The following is a 24369-nucleotide window of genomic DNA, read 5'->3' as shown; positions in this document are numbered from 1 at the left end:
TAGTGTTTCTTCTCTCTTATACAGGACTGATGTTTCTCAACAGACATGCCTGTAGGCTCTTTCATTCTTTCTAGAGTTTAGAGATTTATTTACTAGCCTGTCTGGGCATTGGTGGTTTTAGGTCACTTTCCTGGTATTTTCTATGCAACAGTATCTGCAGATTCAGGTCTGTTTTTGCATCAGAAAGTTTTCTTCTATTAGATCTGTTAATATTTTTGTACATACTTTGAATAGTCTTCACTTTTCAAAACTATAGTTGTTATATTCTATCCAAATCTAGCATCTAAATCTAGCATCTGTTTTTGTAATAATTTACGTATCTTTCTTTCCATTTAATTTTGAGTAATTTCCTCAAGTTTGTTCCCTGTGTCTCTTTGTGTTTTCTGAAGCTTGCTCTGTTTTATTGTTGCTGTTCTATTCTGTAATTTTTTTCGTAATCCATGTCTTCTGCTCTTTTGGTCCACTGAAAATCATTAGATTAATGGTAGTCATTTCTTGGAAACCTCCTATCTAGTCTCTGAGCGCCCTTTTTTAGAGAGACCATTTTATCGTTAATATTTTTCAAATGATGGAGAGCTGTTTTCTCTGAACTCGGAATCTGTTACCTTTGTTGATTTGCGTGGCCACACCACAGGTGTTCCACCTGCGCATTCAGAAAGGGCCTCGCACTTGGACTCATGTTCTGCTGTCACTATCTTGAAATTCTTAATTTTTGAACAAGAGGCCCTGCATTTTCATACCAAAGCCACCCCTGTTGATTATTTTTACAGTGCATATTATCATCTGCCTTCTGCCTGGGTTCCTACTCCACGATTACTCATATTTGAATGAGGCTGAGCTGTTTGCTAAAAACACTAATGTGCAGGATATGTTGAAGGTCGGAAGGCTGGGGTGGGGAGTATTGCAAAACTCTCCACTCCTATTCATTGCATCCACTGTTTTTCTTGTACCATTTCTGTTCCTTCTACTTTGAGAGTCATCTTCCTTCAGTTTTAACAAGTAGTTTAATGTGTCATTTTAAAGTTACATGCTGTAATAGGGGTGTGGAAGGTATGCTAATTAGGACATTGTTTATACTATTAGAATCTAAAAGCAGTTTGTAAAACAGTATGTGTAGTGTGACTGCACTATTTTTTGCTTTTGAAAAACTGTGCACTAAAATATATTTGAAGGGGAAAATACCGACATGTTTCCCAGATTTCTCAAATCTGTTCTACTCTTGCCTGTGGTGATTGTGGGGAGAGGCTGTGCGTTCTTTGGAGTATCTCAGTAAAAATCTCAAGAATTGGTGAGAAATTCTTTTCTAAAGGGTTGTTTCAGTTACCCTACTTTGTTTTTGCGGAGTGAAGTAAAATTCATCCTTAACATTTTTGGCTGATGCTAATAGGTGGTCGTCTTTAAGCTGATGACTATTTCTTAAGGTCCGTAATCTTAGTGATGTACTTTGAATGGGGAGGAACCAGTTTAATAAACACTTGTCTTGAAAAACAAAAACCGAAACAACCCTCTGGTTCATAGTGTTCACTGATTCCCATGGTGTAAATATTCCCACCATGGCTGATCTCTGGCGACCCACGTGGCATCATTGAACATAGAATTAGAAGGGGGTGTGCAGTATCACGCCGTTCTATAATAATCATCACTACGCAGATACAGTGGGCAAAAATCACCTCCTGTAGAGATAACAGTAAAATGTAGGAACATAATTAGGAAGTGATGACATTTGAGTATTTATTACTGTGTTTTTAATGTAATTTAAGAGTAACTTTATTTTTTAATAATGCCTTTTTAACATCAGGCTGGTAAAAATTCCCCCAAATTTAACAGTGGCTCTTAATGAGCTGATTCAAATTGGCTCGAGAGTACTACTGGAAAGAACTCTTGAGAGGACGAGTAAAGTAAATAAAGGGGCACCTGGCTGGCTCAGTCAGTACAGCATGCGACTCTTGATCTGGGGGTTGTGGGTTTGAGCCCCACATTGGGTGTAGAGATTACTTAAAAATAAAATCTTAAAAAAGAAAAAAAGTGAAGCATTCAGGTATTGGTGTTAATCTGGTCCTTCAGGTGCTGTTTTGATCTGGAATTTTATTCTGGGGTGGATTGCTTTCTGCATAAGGTTGCATGTGATCAGGATACCCATAGAAGATGGGAAATAATTGAGTACTGTGCTCCTTATTATATAATTTCTTGGCATTTGCAATAGGATGGTACCTTTCTTGGTGGACACCATTCTTGGCCTATCATCCTTTAGGAGACTTTTAATACATCCCAGATGATTTTGATTCTCTGACATTTATTCATTCATCTTTTTTGTTGTGTTGGTAAACTATACATAACATAAACTGTACCACTTTAACCATTCTTGAGTTTTCCTTTCAGTGGCATTAAGTACACACATTGTTGTACAAACATCTCTGGTGTGCATTTCCAGAACTTTCTCATCTTCTTCAAATGAAATACTGTATCCATAAGCAGTAACTCCCCCCTTATCCCTGCCCAGCCTCTGTGAATTTACCTCTTCTAGATACTTCATGTAAGAGGAAACATACAATGTTTGTCCATTTGTGTCTGGCTTATTTCACTTAGCATTGTATCTTCAAGGTTCCTCCATGTTGTATGTGTCAGAATTTCCTTTTGTTAAGGCTAAATAATTACCCCCCCCACATATATATCTATATCTATCTATCTATCTATATATATATATTTTTTTTTTTTTTGAGAGGGAAGAGAGCAAGTGCGCGTGGGGGGCAAGGAGGGGGGAAGGGGGAGAGAGAGAATCATAAGCAGGTTCTGTGCTAAGCACGGAGCCCGATGCAGGCCTTGATCTCATGACCCTGAGATCATGACCTGAGCCAAAACCATGAGTCAGGTGCTCACCTGACTGAGCCACGCAGGTGCCCAAGGCTGCATGATACTGCATCGCACGTATATGGCACATTTTGTTCGTCCCCTCATCTGTTGGTAGACATTTGGACTGCCTCTACCTTTTCGGCCGTCGTGAATAATGCTGCTGTGAACCTCGGTGTACAACTATCTGGTCAAAGCTCTGCTCTCACTTCTTTGGGATATAAACCCAGAAGTGGAATTGCCGGTATATGGTAATTCTATGTTTAATCTTTCGAGGTATTGCCATACTATTTTATACCGCTCATTCATATTTTTTGAACTGGAAATCAGTATCACTTTCCCCAGCGATTGCATTCTTGTTGACTGTATTCCTCCCCGTGCAGATAACATGTCTTTCTACGAGTTTATCTCTTGCGATGGTATTCTTTTAACACATCTTATATTTGAATGTCTGCAGTGTGATGTGATAGCCCAATGAAATGTACAGATAGTATCCTGACATAAAGCATAATACGATGAGTGCCCCAAGAGGAATACAGTATGTTCTGAGCACTCAGATGGAGAGGAACAGGAAAAATTTTGTGGACGATGTGGCATTTTAGATAATCTTTGGTAAAGGAATAAAATGTTGCCACATGGAGATTTGGAGAAGGATAATCCAGGCAGAGCTAAGGCAAGGGGGCTACATGTCTTGAGCAGAGAGAGAGAGAAAAGTATGGAGAGGTAAGTTTGGGTCACCTTAAGGGACCTTGGATGTTAGGCTAAATAATTTATTCAGTTTTGTATGTAATGGAGAGCTATGAAAGGCTCTTCAGTAGGAATTCAGTAACAGAATTGTAGTTGAGTTGAAAACATTTTAATCTGGGCGGTCAGATGGATTCCCAGGTGGAGCTGGAGATTATATTTGCAAAAGCCATTTGGCTGTTGAAATAATCTAGCTGAGAGGTCTTATGGGGAAATGGAAAGTTCTCTTATTCCCATTTTCTTCTTGTTGATGTAATGTCCATGACCAGAGTTTTGTTCAATTTTGTCTGTCACCTTTTTACTCTTATCATTCTGTTAAATATGACATGTAACATATATATTGTCCATTCTTTAGGGAGTCATTCAAATCATTAAGACAACGAATTGTGACCCGAGAAAAGTCAAATAAAATCCTGAGAGGGGAAAAGTGTTCAAATGTGCTATTTCAAGCTGTGAAGACAAATATTCTCCAAGCTCTAAAGTTCCTGCCAATGGGTGCAGTGTTTTTTCTACTGAACGCGAGTTGGCGGTATTACCAACTTGAACTTGGCCTTTGGTCATCCTTCAGGGTGTGGACTCTTCTGGTGAGGCTGACCTTTCATGTTTTGACAGCATCCAGGAGGGGTCCGGAGCAGATCCTGTAAGAATGAAGTGTCATAAATGTTGGTTGATTGAGGGGCGCCTGGTGGCTCAGTCGGTTAAGTGTCTTCTTCGGTTCATGTCATGATTCCAGGGTCCTGGGATCGAGCCCCACATTGGGCTCCCTGCTCAGTGGGGAGCCTGCTTCTCCCACTCCTTCTGTTAGTTTCTGCTCTTTGTGCTCTCTTTCTCACTCTCTGTCAAATAAATAAATAAAATCTTAAAAAAAAAATGTTAGTTGAATGAATGAAATTGCAAGATAGAAAGGTGAGAGGAAGGTACTTAAAGGTTTATAGTGATGCCCTGGTGCCTTGACCACTTCCTGGACTGCCCAAGGCCACTTGAGTGCCCAGTGTGGGCCTCCGTGTGCCTTGAGGACGGTGAGGGCTGAGCTGGCCGCAGTTAATGCCCTTTGAAGGTCCTTCTTTCCTAGAGTTGAGTTCCTGTGTAGTCCTCCTTCAAAGTGGTTTGTGGTATTTAACGAGAGTGCTTGTCCTGGATATCCAAATGTGGGCCCAGACTCATTTCTGTAATTGACGTTGACCTTACACGTGGTGGGGAAAAGTGTTGGCCTCTCGAACCGGGAGGTTTCTGAGGTCGAAACTCCAGGTTGGCTGTAAAGTGATAGGGCCCATGGATGTTCGCCAGCACTGCGAGTGTAGACCTCCGTCGGCTTCCCGGCATTCCTTCCCCAGGGCAGGAGCGAGCACTTCTGCCTGTCACGTGATGTGCGGCCACTTACCATTATGTTTCCAGGGGGTGACCAGGCTGGGTGGCCTGCTGGCTGAGGGAGGTGTGCTCTCATCTGGGAGTAAGATTTAGGTCACAGGGTCACCAGGTGCATGAACTCGTGCCCTCTGAAGGGTTTGAAGTAGGAAGGCAGGCTTCTTAAGGTTGTGAGTGTCAGAAAAGAAGTATTTATTTTTGATCATGAAAAGATGCCATTGAGAAACCTGATATTATAATGAACAGTACAGAAAAGGGTTTGAATAAATGATAAATTCACCAGATTATGGAAATTGTAGGAATAGAAATTTCCTAACCAACCACATATAATAATAAAGTAAAATACATATTCAGTACAGACCACATTTACTTACTACTGCCGTGCATGTTACAAAGACTTCTCAAGTGAGGCATAGTTGAATTTTTAATTTAAAAACTATTTTGGGGGGGTGCTTGGGTGGCTCAGTTGGTTAAGTGTCAGACTCTTGGTTTTGGGTCAGGTCATGATCTCATGGCTTGTGAGACTGAGCCCGTGATATAATATTTGAAATATATTTCAAATTTTTATTTTCAGTTTGGATTTTATTCACAGCCAAGGTTGGTGATTTCTGTGAACAGAAACCTTTTGGGTGACAGTTGTTTGAAAGCTCATTTTTTTCTTTCTCATTGAAGTTCTCTGTCTCCATATTATACAATATTTTCTTTGCTAGAAGTGTCTATATTTAGTGATTGAGATTTGCCCCTGTCTTCTGTCTTTTGCCCGTTACCACTGTGTCCTTCCCTTTTGTCCCTGTCTCTCGGGTTTTCTTGACCCTGTCTGTAATAGCCTTTATCTTAGCTTTTCTCTTTTGGAGCTGATCTGTTGAAGAATGGCTGCTTTAGCAATGCCCCGGTGTCTGCTGTGAGGCAGCTGAAGCAGCGTCCACTCTTCTGTCATTTTCTTTAAAAATTTATTGTTTTATTTATGTATTTATTTACTTATTTATTTTAAGGAGGCTCCATGCCCACTGTGGGGCTCGATCTCATAACCCTGAGAGAAGGAGTCTCACACTCTCCCAGCCGAGCCAGCCAGGCGCCCCTCTTTTGTTATTTTCTTTTACAAATATTTCACAACGGTCTCCTTCCTGAGAGGATATTTTGCATTGGTACGTGGACAATTACTGTGCAAGGCTTTTTAAATGGATGCGGTTCCTTTGTCGTACCTCTGTATCGTCTCAAGGAATGGTTAAACTCTGGCAAATGGCCTTTCCCTCAGGTTCTTCTTTCTAGGGATACTTTCATTATAAATCAAGTTCGAAAAAGAGCCTACCTTGAAGTCTTTAACTCCATATATGTTTACTGTACCTTTTTCTCCCTCCCAGACTTACTACTAGCAAAATGAAGGTCGACTAATAGGCAATTTGTAGGGTCCCTCTCCTTCCCAGCCAGGTAATTGGTAGATGACCTTTCCAGTGGCTCTGTAAACTACAGCATCGTAGCTCGGGCTGTCAGAACAACATACTGTAGATTTGAGGGGCTTTAACAACACAGATGGATTTTTCACAGTTCAGGAAGCTGGGAAGTCCAAGATCAAGGTGTTGGCTAATTTGATTCCTGGTGAGACCTCTCTTCCCGGCTTGCAGATGACGTCCTCCTCACTGTCCTCTCATCCTCTTTCCTTGGTAGAGGTGTGTGTGGAGAGGGGAGATCTTTCCCTCTTCCTGTTCTTATAAAGGCCACTAATCCTATCAGATTAGGACCCCACCTTTATGACCTCATTTAACCATAATTCTTTCCTAAAAGTCCTACCTCCAATTCAGTCACATTTGGGGTTAGGGCTTCAATATATGCATTTAAGGGGGGTGGACAGGGGTCCACAATTCAGTTCATAGCATATGGTTTCTATTTTTTTTCCCATTAAAAACAAACTTTAAACCAGTACTCCTTGCCTCCAGAGTATCAGTTCGAATGCTCTCAGTGTACAAACACTGGCCTCTTGCCACCTCTCTTAGACCAGTTCCTGATTCCATTGGCCTCCTGTGCCCCCCTCCCTGAGACTGAAAACTTGGCACACACAGCGTGGCCCAGACCTACTGCTCCTGCCCAGCACTGCTGGAGGCATTATAGGAGCTCCCAGTCCTGCCCCAGCTGTTCACCGCTGATGCCCCTTGCACGGCTGGGTTCCCGGAGTGGACTTGGTTTACCCCTGAGCCTGCTAACCCCTAAGACTGTGCTGGGATTCTCATCATAGACACTTCCTCTGCTAGTCCGTGTCCCCCAACCCCCCTCAACCATCTACCCCTAGTAGAGCAACCTTAGGAGTCTCTGAAACGGGTGAAATGAGCACTGGGGGGACATCCACTTGGGCTACAGAATATACTTCTCAATAGAAATGGGGCCATGAATAGTAGTTCGCTCTTGTTCATAGGGCTGGTAAGCTTCATTGTGGTAAGATGGGCTTTCCAGGGCTGGCTTGAGCCACCATGTAACAGTGGAGAGTGCTTTTTGGGTTCCAAATATTCATCAAAATGGGAGTCAATATTAGGAATATACCCTGTTCATAATCTGTAGGTACCAAGATGAATTTCATCCCAGTTATGAAGGCATGATAGGAGACCGTACTACTTTCTTTTCTTTTTAATATTTCTTTTTCCCCCTCCTGCAGTGTAGCAGGAAAGCCAGCCGCTGAGTTAAAGGAAGGAGAAAAATGACAGACAATCCTGAAGGTCCACCAAATCAAATTCTTTGCCTGTGACACGGGGACCCAGTCTGTGGTGCCCGTAATCAGTGTGCAAGTGCAATTTTGCATGCATTTATTTATTTATTCATTCACACATGCATGCATGCAAGCCAGCTCTGCGCCCAACATGGGGCTTGCACTCAGGACCCCGAGGTCAAGAGTCACGTGCTCCACAGACTCAGCCAGCCAGGCGCCCCAATTTTTGTGTTTCTTTAACTTAAACATTATAACAAGTTGATTCTCCTATATGGCATAATCGTCACGTTTATAATTTTTATGTGTACACTGTTCCAGGCAGCAGGTGTAAACTAATTTGGTTAACTATTCTTTGGGTGTTTTGAGCTGACGTGAATGTAAATAAGGCTACAAAGAACACCTTTGTGCCTGAAGCCTCTTTATTCCTTGGGGTGATTTCTCAAAGATAAATTCTCCAACGGGGCAAATTCTAGGGAGTCCACGGTATTTATGGTATCGATGCCTCCTGGTTTCTAGAAGTGTCGTATCACATTTCCATCAACACCAGGCATTTAACATTGAATTTTACTTGCTATTCTACTTGCAAAAAAAAAAAAAAAATCTCCAAAAAAATTCCTTTGGTATTTTAAGAAAAACCATCGATGATAGGCAGATGTTTTAAACTGACAAGAAATGTGAGGAAGCCAGAGAATATTGTCCATGTTGCTAATAACTCCGTTCTCTATTCTTCCATGGATATTCTATCAGGTAAAATAGATGTTATTAGATGTGTGTATTTCTCCAGTCCCTTACCTAAGCAACAAGTTATGGATAGATGGATGGATGTGTAGGTGGTTGGATGGATGGATGGATGGAGGGACGGACCAATTGATTGATCAGGGCTCAGAGGTCATTTACAGTAAGATGCCATGCTGTGACTTCTGCTGATTATGGTTGTGGAGTCATCAGAAAACCAAGCTCTTCTTACATTTGTTTATTTCCCCCCATAGAAAACGTGAGCTGAAGTAGAAGCAGCCAGCTGACTTCTTTATTTAGAGAGACTTGTCAGAGCAGCGGTAGCTACGAAGACATGTAATGTAGGGGTGTTTGGTGCATTCCTATTTTTTTAAATTGAAGTATCATTAACCTAGTTATATTAGCTGGTACATTTCTATTAAATATCCTGTGTTAGCGCTTCATTATCCGTAAATATGATTTGCATGTCATTCAAACCTTCATTGAAGCAATAATAAAAGACACCTGGTGAATTACAAGGTTGGGGCCTTTTCCTGGGACTCCTAGTCTAGGGAGCTGTTATTTTATTATTTAAAACTTGTTGGGTGTATTGTTCAGTAGGAACCAACTTTGCTGTCGACCAGCCCCTATTCCCACCTGATGCACAACCACGTCATGAACATTTCCTCGGAACACCTTGATGAAATCCAGCCATTCCACGGTGCTAATGATCTCCTGATCCGCCAGTGTAAAAATCTGACAAAAACAGAAAGGACGTGATTGCAGCCTGATTTGTTCTTAATAAGGCCATCCTAGCTTCTAGCTTCCTTTCTCAAGTCTTCATCTTGATAACAATCCATTTGGACAGTTGGCTCTTAGCAGTGCATTTTTAATTCCAGAACTACATAAAACTAATATATTCTTTTAGTTTCACTGCCTGCTTATTTTCTAGATGGATTTTGTTGCTTCGTCATGCTCTATAAATATTCTCCATGGGTTTTTGTATTGCAGAAAATTTATATATTCCTTTAAAGAAGACTGTCATGGCTACCATATTGGTTCCTTCTCTACCCTAGTGGGGTTTTCTCTCCATTAACTTTGTCTTCTTTAAATTGCTGATTAGCCAGGGGCGCCTGAGTGGCTCAGTCTGTTAAGTGCCTGATTCTTGGTTTTGGCTCAGGTCCTCAGGTCCTGAGATCTGGTCCCACGGCGGGCTCCGTGCTCAGTGGGGAGTCTGCTGAGACTCTCTCCCTCTCCCTCTGCCCCTCCCCCTGCGCTCTCTCTAAAATAAATAAATCTTTTTTAAAAAATTGCTAATTGGCCATAATTGCTTATCAAGATTAAGATAATTAGGAATTACAATTTAAGAACTGAATAGAAATAAAATAATTCGTGTCAGAATGGCAAACTTTTTTATAATGGTCATAATAAATATGGGAGTATAATGATCTTCAGCTTTGAAACTGTTGTTTTTGCAAACGACTGTTGAAGTTCTGTTATCTGGGGCACGTATAGATTGATCCATGCTGATGGTCAGGATGGAGCCCCACATAGTTGCCCAGTGTTGGATGGCCACGCAGAGGCCACTTGATTCCGTATGAGGTGCGTGCTATCCAGAATATATGTAGCCTTCCTGCGTATGTATGTAGTTAAAGCGAAGGTGGACATTGGAAGCTGAATGTCTGAGAACCAAAGGTTTTAAATTTCATTTTTTTGTCTTTAATCTTCCATCCATTTGGAATTTATTTTGGTGAGAAGTGTGAGTCCAACTTAATTTTTTTCCCCCAATGGCTACCCATTTGTAACACCACCTTGCATTGAACAATTCATCTTTTCTCTCACTTGTTTCAATATCCTTTACTATATATGATACACTTTGCCACATATCACACACATTTGGGTCTGAGAGTCAAAGGTTTGAGAGGAGGGACCACTGTGCTCTCTGCTCCTTGGTCAGGTGCACTGATGCTAAGTTCTCAATGTCTGAATTTCAGATGTGGGGCCATTGGGATGAGTTACAGATATTTAAGGTCACTTTTCTGTTTTAAAGTAGTGACAACTTTCAGACATTAAATTGATGTTACATTCCATAGTACAGTGGAGTTGGAGCTTACACCTGTGGTTTCTTTTCTCCAGTCACAGGCTCCCGTGTTCATGATGGCCTCGACATGTGGCAGCCACATGTCCCCTGCCCTGAGGTGGATTTTACGCCCTGAGTGCCTAGCTCTCACGCCTGGCAGCAGTGAGGGCCTTTCTGGGACTCTGTTACCTGCACTGGGGATGACTGGGCAGCCCTTCTGGATATTCTTCACAGGATCGTATGTCAGCCTTTCCCTGTTGGCCGAGGAGAGTTCCCTGCCATTTGCCCTGGAGAGGGCCTGGCTCTCCACACTGGCTTCAGACGGGTATCCATTTCATGTTGACCTTTGGACCTTCTCAGAAGAAAGAAATAAAAATCATTTATAATCTTCTTTTAATTAAGATTTTATTTATTTGAGAGAGAGAGTAAGAACATGAGCAGGGGGAGGGGCAGAGGGAGAAGCAGGCTCCCTGCTGAGCAGGGAGCCCGGGATCATGACCCGAACCTAACCTACTGAGCCACTTGGGCACCGTCTACCGCCCCCTCCATGCTCTCTCTCTCTCTCAAATAAATAAATAAAATCTTTAGGGAAAAAAAATAACATATGCTCAGTTTTTGAGTGTGTTTTTTGATACCTAATGGTTATTACATGCTAATGTCATTTCTGGTTATAATGAATTAAGTGGTCCATTTCCATGGTCTATTCCATCTCAGAATTCCCAGTCTTAATTTACTCATAGTAGATATCCTTCTTGTGTGTTTTTTGTCACTTAGGTAGGATTTTATTAAGGTTTTATTAAGTTTTTTATTTTTTTTTAGGTAGGATTTTATTAAGAATTTTTGAATATAACTTTTCTTTTAAAACGTTCTTGTTTTTGCTTGGGCTCAACTAAAATGAGTTTGAAACTCATAAAACAACAAAAAAAGGTTGTTTATCTGTGAAACATTGGGAAAATTTCCCAGGCTTTTTTATATATAAACTTGGAGGAGACTTAAATTCCAGAATTATTTTCCAAGGTTTCCTTTTTTTTTTTAAGTTTTTTTTTTTAAGTTTTTTTTTTTTTTTTTTAAGTAATCTCTATACCCAACATGGGGCTCGAACTCATGAGTCACATGCTTCTCTGACTGAAACAGCCAGCCACCCCTGTGTTTTCCTTTTTTTTTTTTTTTGGTTTTGTCATGGTTTCTGTAACAGATGATACACTTTTTAAAATTTTTACTTCTAGTTTGTTTGTTTTTATATTCTCTTATAGGTTTCAGAATTCTTTAGATAAAGACTGTTCATTCTTCCTGCTTATATTGGTGTGGAGAACAATCCATTTTCCTTGCAATGATACTTTGGTAGAATACCGTTTACTTGTATTTTCAGTGTTGAAACTATTCTTCGTGACTTTAAGAAAAATGTCCTTCTCACCGTTGTCTTACTGTGACACGGGGTATTCGGGCTTGCAAATGACTGGTTAAGATTCTCTTTGTTCTTTATTTCTGATTTTATGCTTCATGATCTGGGAATACATGACATGTACATAGAATTTCTGTTATAGGTGAATTTTGCATTTCAGCAAAATTGTTATTAAACGAAAACCTGGAGTTATGGGAACACGTGTGTTCCTTATTTGTCATTTCTCGCTGCCCAGATATTGTTTTCTGCCCTTACTTATTGTCCTGGGTGGGTTTGTATTTCCTGAATGGCTGTTGCATTGGACTGTAGAAGGTCGGCTTCTACCTAAGTGAGCTTCGGTCGCCCCATCTGGGAAACAGTGCTGGCGGCACCCCCTTTTGGGCTGTGGGGAGGATCAGAGACCCCCAGCTAGTGCGACCAGCGCCAGCCCATCAGCCGTGAACCTGCTGGGCCTCGCTTTCCCCTTCTTGGCACACTAGCTTGTCACAGATCCCGCCCGGAAAGCGCCCTTCCGCAGGTGGCTGCCCCGTATCGTGGCTCTGTGGGACTAAAGTAACAGCGCAAGGAAGGGCTCGGTGATAGATGGTGCGTAAGTGAAAGCGCCCCGTGTCGAGAATGAAGGAAACGGTATTTCTCAACAGAAACCGAGGTACGGTGCTCCGACGTCTCATGGCACACGGTGACTGGTCCTGGGAGCCCGGAGGGTGATCTGGACCAGGTTCCTCAGCCCCCTCCCCCCCCCACCTCACTTGCCTGTCGTGACACGTGGCTGCGGAAAGTTCTGTGTCTGCTTTCGTGTCTGTTTGTTTTCATCCAGCAGTGTATTCCGTGGGAGCCGAGGGTTTGCCCCGGGAGAGGGCGGCTTATCCATCTTTGACTTGGCCCAGTGTCTCGCGATCCCTTGAAGCCGCGTGGTTTTGCCGCACTTGTAAGGGCAGCGCCTTTGCCTGTGCTCCGAGTATCTCCGGTTGCAGGAACTGAGGATTCACGGGTCTACTGCATGAATAGGCATTTGCAGAAAATCCTTGCTCAGAGAAGTGAGAGAGGTTTTAAGACGTTTAGAAAATTCATAACTTGGAACCATAAAAAGACAGTACGCCACACTCTTTATAGGCCTCGTCATAATTCAGTAAGTGTTTTGATTACTTGATGGGTTCGCCCCTTTGGCATCCTTAGTAGCCTGCGTGGGTAATTAACTTGGTAGCCTGCGTGGGTAATTAACTTGGTAGCTTGATTGGCATCTCTGTGCTAGAAAAGGTGAGAGGTTCATGGGAGACTGATTGCATCTAGAATACTGAGTCCTGGGGTCACTGAATATTCGAGAGGGTGACAGTTTTAGAGATTATTTTGTCCAGGAGGGCCAGTGATGGTTGGTGGTGAAGACTAGCCTGTCTGCCATCAGGTCCCGCATCTGCCACTTTACTAGCTGGGTGAAAAGGGGAAAGTTGACTTAATTCTTTGGTCTCAGTTTTCTTATCTGTAAAATGGGTCAATAGTAGTGTCCACCTAATGGTGACTGTGAGGATTAAATAAGTTCGTATTTATAAAGCTCATAGAACAATGCTCTATTCTAGAAAGTGCCATATAAGTGTTGGCTAAATTAAAATAATAGTTGTACATTTTTTCCCCCTATAGTCTCTGAATGAGAAGCCTAATAAAATCCAGGAAAGGTCGAGTTAATTTTACAATGCACTCAAAAATGTCAAAAATTAGGATTAGAACCTGGTGAACAATCTCATAGGATCTCATAGGATTTTTCTTCCCTCTTGCAGTCCAAGGCAAAACTATTAGTCATAATTATTATTATTTTTTAATGGGCAGTATTGTTTAGTTACATACCTTATTAACCAGGCTGACATTTAAACTTCTCATCTTTTTACAAGGGTTTTCGCTTTTTTATTACATACTTTTTTTCCCTTGACACTTCTCTGTTTTAATTAATGATTAATTCTAGGGGAAGTGTTCCAGGATGCGATACCCTTTGCAATTCTCTTGAGTTTTATTGTGTCATTTGGTCTGCGATAATACTGCCTCGTTTATTTCTTGAATAATATTGAAACTGTGAGAGTAGAAATCTAACAGTCTATTCTTTAATGGCTTTAATAGAAATTGCTTTCCTTTTCCCACCCTGAAGGGAAGCCCTGTCATTTATGATTCATTGGATTTGGTAAGCTTTATGAAATGCTTTCTTTTTTCTTGAAGTTGAATGAAACATGCCGTTACTCACTCTAGAATAGATGTCAGTAGAATGTTCTGCAAGATGCAGGATGCATTTAAATTTTGGCATTTCTTTCGTTTTAAAAACATTGTTTTTAAAGATTTTATTTATTTGAGAGAGAGAGCATGAGTGGGGGTGGGGGTGGGGGGAGGGGCAGAAGGAGAAGCAGACTCCCCACTGAGTAAGGAGCCGATGCGGGAATTGATCCCAGGACCCTGAGATCACGACCTAAGCCGAAGGCAGACACTTAACTGACTGAGTCCCCCAGGCGTGCCCCTTGGCATTTATATCTTAAGCATCATTTCCAGAGTATCTGAAACTTCAGTGGAGAATGATAGAGTGTCAATTAAATTTTTTACTAAAAATTTCCTTATTTAATAATGAGGCTGTTGGGAATATCCCGACTTAATTTGAAAACAAACTTAATGCCTTGTGGTTTATTAAAGAAAATACCTAGCGCTGTTTTCCTTTCCTTTTTTTTTTTTTTTTTTGGTTATTTATTAAGTCCTGTCATTTTCTCATGAAGTAAAGAGAGTTATCTTGGAGGACCTCTGAGATAAGGTGCATTACCTGCCAAGGTGTGGGTTTGACTGAGCTGGAAATTGGCAGCACAATGTCTGCTCACGAAACAATAGGACTTGCTCTCATGTCTCACCTCAAGCTGAGTCAGCCCCCTTTGGAGGTAACATCTTACACCCTCCCATTGCTGTAGCTGGAAAGCATTTCAGAGTAGCCTTAAACTGGGAGCAGCCACGATGTGCTTCACTAAGTAAATGGATAAAGAAGGTGTGGAATATTATTCAGTGATGAAGAGATATGAGCCGTCAAGCCATGAAAAAAACATGGAGGAACCCCAGCTGCCTGTTGCTCAGTGACAGAAGCCCGTCTGAAAGGTTACATACTGTATGAGTCCAGCCCCAGGACTTTCTGGAAGGGACAAAAGGATAGACAGTAAAAAGATGAGTGGTCGATGTTGGGACAGGATGGAGAAGGGGAGCAGAGATGACAAGATGGAGAACAGGAGAAATGATTCTGTGTGAGAGTATAATGGTGGATGCATGACAACATTTTGCGTTTGTCACACCCCACAAAAGGTACACTTGAGTTGGACTTGAGTTAATAATAACATGTCAGTATTGGTCCATCAGTTCTAACAGATTTTTCACACTACTGCAGATGTTAATCATAGGACACTGTGTGTGAGGAGAGAGAGGGTATTTTCTTGGAAAACTAAAACTCTAAAAAAATAAAGTCTATTAAAAAAAAGATTAGTGTAGACTAATATATTTGCTGTCTGAATTACTAATCATCAGTCTGCCTTCCTCCATTTCTCAAATATTTTTTTCTCTTCATACCATCAGCTACCCGATCATACCAAATCTGCTGAATGAGCTTTTCTTTTCTTAAAATTTTTAAAACCTAACCTCTGCACCCAACATGGGGCTCAAGTCATGACCCCGAGATCAAGAGCCACATAGGCTCTCCCGACTGAGCCAGCCAGGTGCCCCTGAGTGAACTTTTCTTAATCCTCATTTTCCTTGTTGCCCCGACAACATCCAGCATTATGGTTCAGCCTTTGGCTCTTGATGCTCTTGCCTCCTTGGCTTCCTGCCGCGATTTTAGAATGGATTTTCAGACTCCGCTTTTTATAAATACGGGATTCATCCGTCAGGGAGAAGGTTGTCATAAATGCTCTTCAGAAGCCCTTCCAACTCGGAGAACTTGGGATTCCCTCACCAAGTCTGCTTCCTCTTCCCGCCCATGCCTGTTGGCATGCACTCCGGGCTCCCGTCTTCGTTCTTTTTGTGCTGTTTCCAAGTCTCTGAGATGCCACCCATTGTCACAGCCTCACCTCTGACTTGTGTGCGGGTGACTTAATAAAGTCTCTTTCCTGAACCTCTGGGCCCTATACTCCACTTACGGGAGTGGAACTTTGGAGAAAGCATTTGAGAGGAGATAGCAGGGGGCTGAGGAAGCGTGAGTGTTGAGGAGATAGAAGCAGTGACCTTTAGAATGTTGCTGGACAGCCTCCCTCCAGGTCCTGTAGTCACACTCAAGTCAGCCACAACAGGACCTCTCAGCTTTTTCTTGCTCTGTCTCGCACTTAGTAGCTAAGTTCTGGATTTGCCCACAATTCCGTCTTCTTCCCCCACATCTAATTTGTCATCAGTTTGTAAAGATTCTTCATGTCAAAGTATTCCCAAAATATGCCTCCTTACTCTCGCTTCTCCTTGTCACTGCCATGCTTTCTTGCATGAGACATTACAGATGCTTCTTGGATGGTGTCCTGATCGAGCCACTACCTCACTGTCAAATATTTTCTTAACACTGCATGGTTTCCCCCTTGTCTTACAAACCACAGTGCCTCATTCTGATGCACAGATGAACCTCCTAGACCTTGGCCTATGTCAGGCCGACTGAAATCTGCGTCTCACCTACTCATCTCATTTTCTTTTCACTACTTCCTTGCCTCTGTTAGTCTGCCCACTATCGCCATAGCTCTTGGCATCTGGCATTTTTTTTTTTTTTATAGCCCCGCACGGGGCCGAACTCACAACCCTGAGGTCAACACCCCAGCTGAGATCAAGAGTCAGACACTTGACCAGCTGAGCTCCCCGGGCGCCGCTGGTAGACACTTCTATTGAATGTAAGAAGGAACTCCGCCTAGAATGTGTGTCTTATCCTCGCCTTTCTGTAGCTTTAAAAATTTGCATAATACCTATTGTCAGAAGTAACCATGTTGCTTTCACAATTATCTCTGAGTACCTGTAGTCAGTTGCCTGAGAGATAACACATCCCATAAAGATAAACCACGTGGTGCCCCGTTGCGGCTTTGGGACCCATATTGTGCTGAGTGTAGGTGCTGAAACATCATAGGTCCTTATAAATGCCTGTTGCTGGTGACGATCCCAATGACTGTGACGCCTGAATGCTAGTCTAAACAGTCTTGTTATTTTTCAGAGACACTGAGTAAGCACCATGGTGCACCTCACTGTGGGTTAGGCAAGGATTAGGTGTTTTCCACAGATAGTTAGGCTGACCAGCGTCAACTGGAGACAAAGAAAGAGGACTTTCTTTAGTAAGTGGGTGAGATCGATGTGTTTTAAGTAGAGCGAGCTTGGCGGCAGCCCAGAAAATGCAGCCCCTGTTGACACGGAGCCTTGTGGTGTGTGAGCATTGAGGGAGGCTGCAGGCTGGGGTTGTTTTGTCTTCAAGAAGACCACCTCTCTCCTGACATTTTATTTACCCCGGCCTTTGTGTTAGAGGCAGAATGGAGGGGAGCTGTTGCTTAATTTTGTACCATCAGGGTCATCAAGAAATTGACATCATTGACACGCGACTAATTGGATTTTTTTTCCCCTCCCCTGGCTTCTTGATCCCCCCCCCTCCCCCGGCAAAAAGAGCCTTCTCTTCCCAGCACCTCTGCTTCAGCTTTGGTTCTCCATGCTCTTATCTTTGCCTGTCTAGTCAATGCAGGAAATACGTTGTACCAAATCCGTGAAAACACAGACGGAAGTGTTGCATTGTCTCCAGTCATTTTTAGAACAAGGTTGGAGTCTATGTAAATACCGGATTGGAGGAGAAATGCCGCCTTTTGTCAAGAGCCATTGAAAAAATCATGCGCTCATTATGTCAGGTGCACGTGCGAAACGTGGTCGACAGATGTTTTCTCGGTGAAGTTACTGCCCAATTTGTTGTCAGGTGAATTTACTTACTTTAGCTGATCCTCAGGGGGACCCTGGGAAGTAGAGCAGTGGTTCTCCAGCCAGAGCTCACATCAGAATGTCCTGGAAGGCACCCTGAGCCTTTCTGATTAAGTGGACCTGTGCTGGGACAGAATTTGCATATTTTACAAGCTCCCAGGTGTTGCTGTCGCTGCTGATTTGCAGCCACGGTTTAAAAACCGCCTGCACTGGCTGGCCGGCTTTGTCTGCGTTTTCCGGGTAAGGATAAGTGTCGTCTAGAAGGGATGCATGTGCTGCCTGAAGTTCTCACGGTCCCCGAGTAGGGCCGTCTCTTGCACTGAAACAAGAGAGAGGAGCTTCTCACACTACCAGGTAACGCAGCCCCTCTGAATTTGTAATCTAATAGGAAGAGGGGAGAAAGGCCTGGAAAGCGAGTGAAATACAAGCAAAACCCCAGAGACAATAAAGCGAGTCACTTATTTCCCTGAAAGAGTAGATCAGGGAAGGCTTTCTGGAGGAGGTGACATTGGAACCGGGGGAAAAGCGGCAGTATTTGAGAAGGAAGGAAACCGAACGGCACCAGTGCCGCATCAGGAAAATGCAGGCGTGTGGAAGAGCAGAGGCCAGCTGGGTTAGAAAACCGTTGATTCACAAGGAGAATCATCAGGGTAGATCGTTGAATGCCTGGGTAGGAACTTTCACATTTCACTTGGTATCGGTCGGACTCAGGTTTTTGAGTAGAAAAGGGATACAGTTAAAACCAGACTTTTGAAATAACGTCTGTGAACTTGAGAAAACTTCTCCTCGGAGCTTTCCTTGAAGTACTTCCCGGAGATTTGTCAGGGGTATTTAAGCTAGCCTGTTTACTTCTTTTTACCGGGGTTGGAGAGAATAGACGGTGAAGATCGTCTTTATGAAGCCGATGGGGTCTCGTCCTCTCCCTGCCTGTGCTGGTGAATCGGGGCACCCCTGCTCCCAGATGGTGACCGTCCTGGTCTCCTCCCAAATGATCAAACAGGCCAAACGGTCTCTCGCCTGTTTGAAGTCTCTGGTTGATGTTAAACAGCTGATCCTCAGTTTCTTTGGCTCCCAGACTTTTTTGAAGGAAGCAGATCTATCCGCAGAGATAGCTGTTTTTGAACTTTCTCAAAACCCCTTATCGAAGTCCCTGTGAAAGGCCAAACTTGGCGGGTTGTGCTGGTGAGGCGCTGCTGGCTGCCGGCCTTTCTGGAGGTGGGGGTGGGGTAGCTCCTCCCTCCCTCCTGGCCTGTGGCTCCTGGGACAGAGCACAAGGTGGCTTTGTTACCCAGCAGGGCTGGGGTTACACACCCTTCGCCCTTTGCCCTTCTGAGTGGAGCTGCTTTGGGCCCCCACAAAATGGCAAATGTGCGCTCCTTCCCCCTCAACGTGGCGCCCTCGGAAGTACCTTGGGGGCTCCAGAACCCAGCCCTGTAACTTCCTAAAGTCTGCGGCTTGGGCGTCTGTGAGTAACAACTTTGTGAATTTTTCTTAACTCGGAATTCTTCAGTGGCATTTATGTACGTATCTCTGTGTGAGTGTTTATTTTAAATGTGTGTATTTACAGAGATGTTTTTTTAAAGTTTTTATTTAAATTCTAGTTAGATGACAGAGTGTGATATTGATTTAAGTAGCTTATCCTTAGAACTGGAAGGAAAACTCCTTTGCAAATTCTTGGTCATCCTCTTGCAATTGAGAATTGTCACCCTTCTTTACTGCGATCACGTCTCCTTTGGTTTCATGCTCTAAATGGAGCCAGGGTACTGCGGATTCTGTCCTCCTAGTAGAGGGAATTTTTAAAATTGTGTATTTCTGAATGGGAGATCTGTCTCAGTCCTGTCCTTAACCAGGAGCCAGCTCTCCTAATAGTCCCTTCTTTGTTCTTCCAGAGAGTTCTGTGTGTTCACAAGGATATTCGTGTGGGTGCGCACTTTTTAAAATTTTTTTTTTTTATTTTAGGGGCACCTGGGTGGTGTAGGTGGTTAAGTGCCCGACTTTGGTTTCAGCTCAAGTCATTGTCTCAGGGTCGTGAAATCGAGCCCTGTGTCAGGCTCTGCGCTCAGCGTGGAGGCTGGCTAGGATATTTTTCTCTCCCTCCCCCTCCCTCCCTCCCCTGTGGCAGCCCCCCTCCCCACCCAAATGCACGCATGCTCTTGCTCAAACAAGTGATTTTAATTCCAGTGAACATGCAAGGTTCTATTAGTTTCAGGTGTGCAGTAGTGATTCGGTTCTGTAAATCACCTGGTGCTCGTCACAACACATCGTGCATACACATTTTTTAGCCTACTGCGGTACAATTTATATAGTGTAACTTCGTGTTAAATGTACAGTTCAGAGGGTTTTAGTACATTTACAGAGGTGTGTGACTCTCGCCACAACTTAGTTTCAGAACGTTTCCAGCACCCCAAAAATCTCTGCATCCCTCCGAACTCTGCTGTCAGCCCAGCCCCTCTCCCGAGCCCCAGGAAGCCACTTTCTGTCTCTGTGGATTTGCCTTTTCCGGATAATTCCTACAAGTCAGGTCATTTGCTGGGTAGTCTTTTGCATCCGGCTTCTTTGACTCAGTGGAGTGTTTCTGAGGTTCGTGCATGTGGTAGCACGTGTCGGCGTCACACTTACTTTTGTCGGTGACCAGTAGTCCCTAGTTTGGATACGCCACTGGCTGTTGGCTCCTCCTTTGTGTGGATGTGTATTTTCATGTCCCTTGGGGAGACGCCTAGGGTTCGCTAGGGGAGCCCAGTTCCTGGATTATATATGAAATTTATGATTAAATTTTAAAGAAACTACCAAAATGTTCTCCCAAGTGTCTGCACCTTTTTCTGTTCCCACCAGCAATGTAGGAGAATTCCAGCTGTTTCACACTCTAAATAACACTTGTTACCGTCCATCACCGTGGGTGTGAAAAACCGTCTCACTGCGGATGTCATTTGCATTTCTGAGTGACTAACGATGTTGGACGTCCTTTCATGTGCTTATTAACCATATGTATGTCTTTGGAGACTTAAATTTTCTTGTATCCGTTTTAAAACGTTAACTGACAGTTTGCGGGGCCCCAACATCTGGGCTCTTCCTGTGCCAGTTTCTTAGTTACATTATTTGTGTGTAAGGAGTTCACAATATTGTCTTCCTCTTATGTTATAAATGGATTTAGAATTTACCGGTAATCCTTCTCCGGTGTTTTACCCCATTCACCCCTTGTTTTGCTGAGGTTTATCCTTCCTCCTGCCCGTAGTCTCCTCTGCAAGGGCTTGGGCAATAATATTCTGAGTTCTTGACTGTTTAAAATGTTTGGCTCTTCTCCCTGAATGAAAATTTGGGCTTAACATTTTATTTCTTTGAGGACTGTTTTGACAGTTAAAGCTAAATGTTGCCACGGGTGAGTCTGAATTTTTGTCCCTTCGTATTTTGTTTGAACTTTGTGCCTACGTCCCCAAATGATTCCTGCTTGGTTTTTGAAGGTCGGTGATGATACAGGAAATGTCTTGGTGTCGCTCATCTTGTGTTAGTTGTTTCTGGAATATATGTTCATTCACGAAGGAGAATCACTTTTTATTTCTGGAATGTTTTCCCCCAATTTTTTTTTTTCCTTGTTCCATTATTTTTTATTCTTCAGGGACACTGGTTGTGGGTGAGTTGAAACTCCTGCTTGTCTTCCATGGCTATCACTTTTCACTCTGTTTTAAATCTTTTTGCGTCCTTTTCTCAGTCCTTCCCCTCAAGACCCTCCTGTTTTCACCTGGGCATATTTTCTTGTAGCCACTTCCGTTTCGGTGATTGTCTGTTTGTGCTGCTATAACCGTACCACAGACTGGGTGGCTTAGGAATGACAGAACTTTCTTTCTCACAGTTGTGGAGCCTGGGAGTCTCACAGGAAGGCACCTGCTTCCTGGGCTGCTGGCTTCCTGCCGGGTCCTCACATGGTGGAGGGGCTGAGCTAGGGCTCGGGGGTCCCTTCATAAGAGCACCAGTCCCAGTCGTGAGAGCCCCACCCTCACCATTTAACCCCCTCCCAAAATACCCCCCCCCAACCTACCATCACTTTGGGGATTTGGTTTCAACACCTGAATTTGGGGCAACACGAAGATCTATTATAGCAGTGATGTTTTTATTCATCTTTCTGGTCTTCCCCTGAGATCTGCCTTCATGCTTTATTTTCTTTTCCTCTTTTCCCATAGGATTTACAAGAGCTCAGGAAAGCTTTATTTTTATTGGAGAGCGAGAATGAGTGGGGGGAGGGGCAGAGGGAGAGGGAAAAGCAAGCAGGGAGCTGGGCCCATGACACGGGGCTCTCCCAGAACCCTGGTATTGTGACCTGAGCTGAAGGCATATGCCTAACTGACTGAGCCACCCAGGTGTCCCTCTTGTAAGTCCTCTCATGTTTTTGTTTGAATCCATTATTTCGTAGTTTAAGTTGGGACAGTATGGGAGAAATTCTAATTCTTCTTTTGTCCTTCTCATTTTTTTTTTTTCTATCATCTTATTGTAAAGGTCCTTTGTTATTTGGCGAGTGCTGTATGAAGTAGCCATTAGTAGGAGCTTTCTGAGGGCCAGGAGACCGTCCCATGCTCATGGGAACTCTTGCGACCTGAGGGGGGGCGTGTATAATCCTTTCATCCTCTGTTTTTCTCTGCTCGTTTAGCTGGTAGCGTTCCCAGTGCCCTCTCTCTCTCTCACCTGGCCTTGGCAGTGGACTGCGTCCTGCTGATGTCTTACCTGTGCTGTTTCTCCGTCAGCTCCATCTTTAGTGGGCTCTCCCCCCACACTGCGGCCAGGGATGCTCTTTGTGCTACCATGTACCTCTATTCCCCTAGAAAGTTCTTGTTGGCTTTGTTGCTCGGGATATCCTGCATGTTCGGGGAGCACGGCTTTGCAGTCTTGGGCAGCCTCGCCAAGCATTTTCCTTCTCCTCTGTCTGACCTTGACGGCAGTTTGGCAGCTCTTTCTTCGGGTTTGTGGTTTGGAGTTGCAGATGTGTTCAGGGATGGAGTTGGCATTTGTGTGTGTGTGTGTCCGTCCGTCCCCGTCTGTCCTTATTGCTTTTGGGTACGTTCCAAGAGGAAGTCTCGAAGCCAGGATACGACGACAGGGCAAGTCTAGCTTTTTCATCATTTCTTTGCCAGTTACAAATTGTATTTTTCATTGTCGTTCCTGTTTCATACAGCCAGAGAATAAAGTCGTTTTGCGCACAGCTTTTTGCTTTTAGGCCTGGACCGATCATGTTGGTAATAATGTATCACAAGGAAGGAAGTGTTCATTTGCTTTGCTTTGACCATTCCATAAAGAATTCAGAAGTCGGAGGTGGTTACGGAGGTAAAGTCCAGATAGAGCCTGGATTGATCTATATAAACAGGAGGCTTTTCAGGGTTGTTAGACCTTCCGTCTGGAAGGCTGTGTTGTGTTACTGGACCCACCGATTCTGATAGCAGCCATCAACGTGGTCACCCATTTATGACTTGCCAGCGTTCCTCGGATATTCCCGTGACATTCCTAGGATGCCCAGCTCAAACCTCTTGGCTGGATTTGTATTTGAATTAAGCAGTACTTTCCATGTACAGCAACAGCCTGCATGCAGCTAGGAAAACAAAGCAGGGCTACATTGTTGAAATGTCAGTAACCAGAAGTAGAAATAGCACAGGCGTGAGGTCATTTGGAGACTGAGGAAAAAGGAACTTAAGGTACTAAATATCTATTAATAATCAGCTCACTTTAATTTTTACATGCCGAGGGGCTGAAAATGACAGTACGTATTTGTCTGGAGATCTTGGGCCCAAGGGACAGAGAGAGCAGGTTTAGTTCACGAGATGAGGGGCCTTGCCTTTGCTCAGGCAGGACAAGGAGAAAGTGCTTTTGTCGGGAGAGTCCCTAGCACCTTTGAGGTGGGGATGATGTGGGGCACTAGGCCCCTTCCTCCCTGCCATCACCTCCCTGGCTGGGCATCTGAGCCACATGTCCCTGATTCAGCAGGAGGAGGCCAGGGGGCGGGGCCTGGGCATCCTGGTGGAGTGCAGGGAGGAGGAGGAAGGCAGAAGGGGATGCTTTGAGAGAGAGGGAGAGATCAAGACTAAAGTAGGAAAAAGTGCAGAGAGTTGGCTGGGGCTGGGGCTGGCAAACTGAGCTGATGTCAGTTTTCTCCGGAGGTTGTGTTTATTTTTAACCATGAGACACCAAACAGAAAACATACAGGGAAATAATTTTGCCTAGTTTGTGAAGATTGTCTTAAACACAACGGAGTTCTTAACTAATCAGATGTATACACCCACATCTGACTCCCTGAGCAAGCGGATGATGTGTTTGCACTTGCTGTAAGGCCCTGTGCTTGGCATCATAGATGAACCTGGTCCAGTCGCAGCTCTCAAGACGAACAGTGGGTTAAGCAAAGCACAGGTCCCGTAACACACAGATTAGAATTAGCTTCTTCAGGCGTACTGGGGGCAGAAATGAGAAAGCTACGTCCATAATAGATCTGTGAAGTCCTAGGTGGGCATTCAGAAAAGGAGCAGTTCTCAGAAAGGCTGGTCCATTTTCTTGCCGCAGAATCCAACCTTGGAGGGATTGTGTAGGAACGAGTAATACTCTCTAACAGGCTTTGGTGGAGTTTGT

At 43.6% G+C, this 24369-nt stretch overlaps 1 protein-coding gene across 5 annotated transcripts in view; it reads left to right on the top strand.

Annotated features, from left to right (window-relative positions):
- Nucleotides 1-24369, top strand: part of FARP1 (FERM, ARH/RhoGEF and pleckstrin domain protein 1) — a 267299-nt gene that overhangs the window by 29173 nt on the left and 213757 nt on the right. Inside the window, exon 1 of one of the 5 annotated variants that reach the window (XM_087865036.1) lies at nucleotides 17955-18123. The exons of the other annotated variants lie outside the window; for them this stretch is intronic. The gene's annotated coding sequence lies outside the window, so the exon portion shown is untranslated. Of the gene's footprint in view, nucleotides 1-17954; nucleotides 18124-24369 lie in introns of those variants that run through there. 5 annotated transcript variants of the gene reach the window in all.

Source organism: Ursus americanus, chromosome 10 (assembly GCF_024610735.1).
Source record: "Ursus americanus isolate L20-20 chromosome 10, mUrsAme1.1.p, whole genome shotgun sequence".
NCBI classification, from domain to species: domain Eukaryota; kingdom Metazoa; phylum Chordata; class Mammalia; order Carnivora; family Ursidae; genus Ursus; species Ursus americanus.
This window is presented reverse-complemented; position numbering and strand designations above follow the sequence as displayed.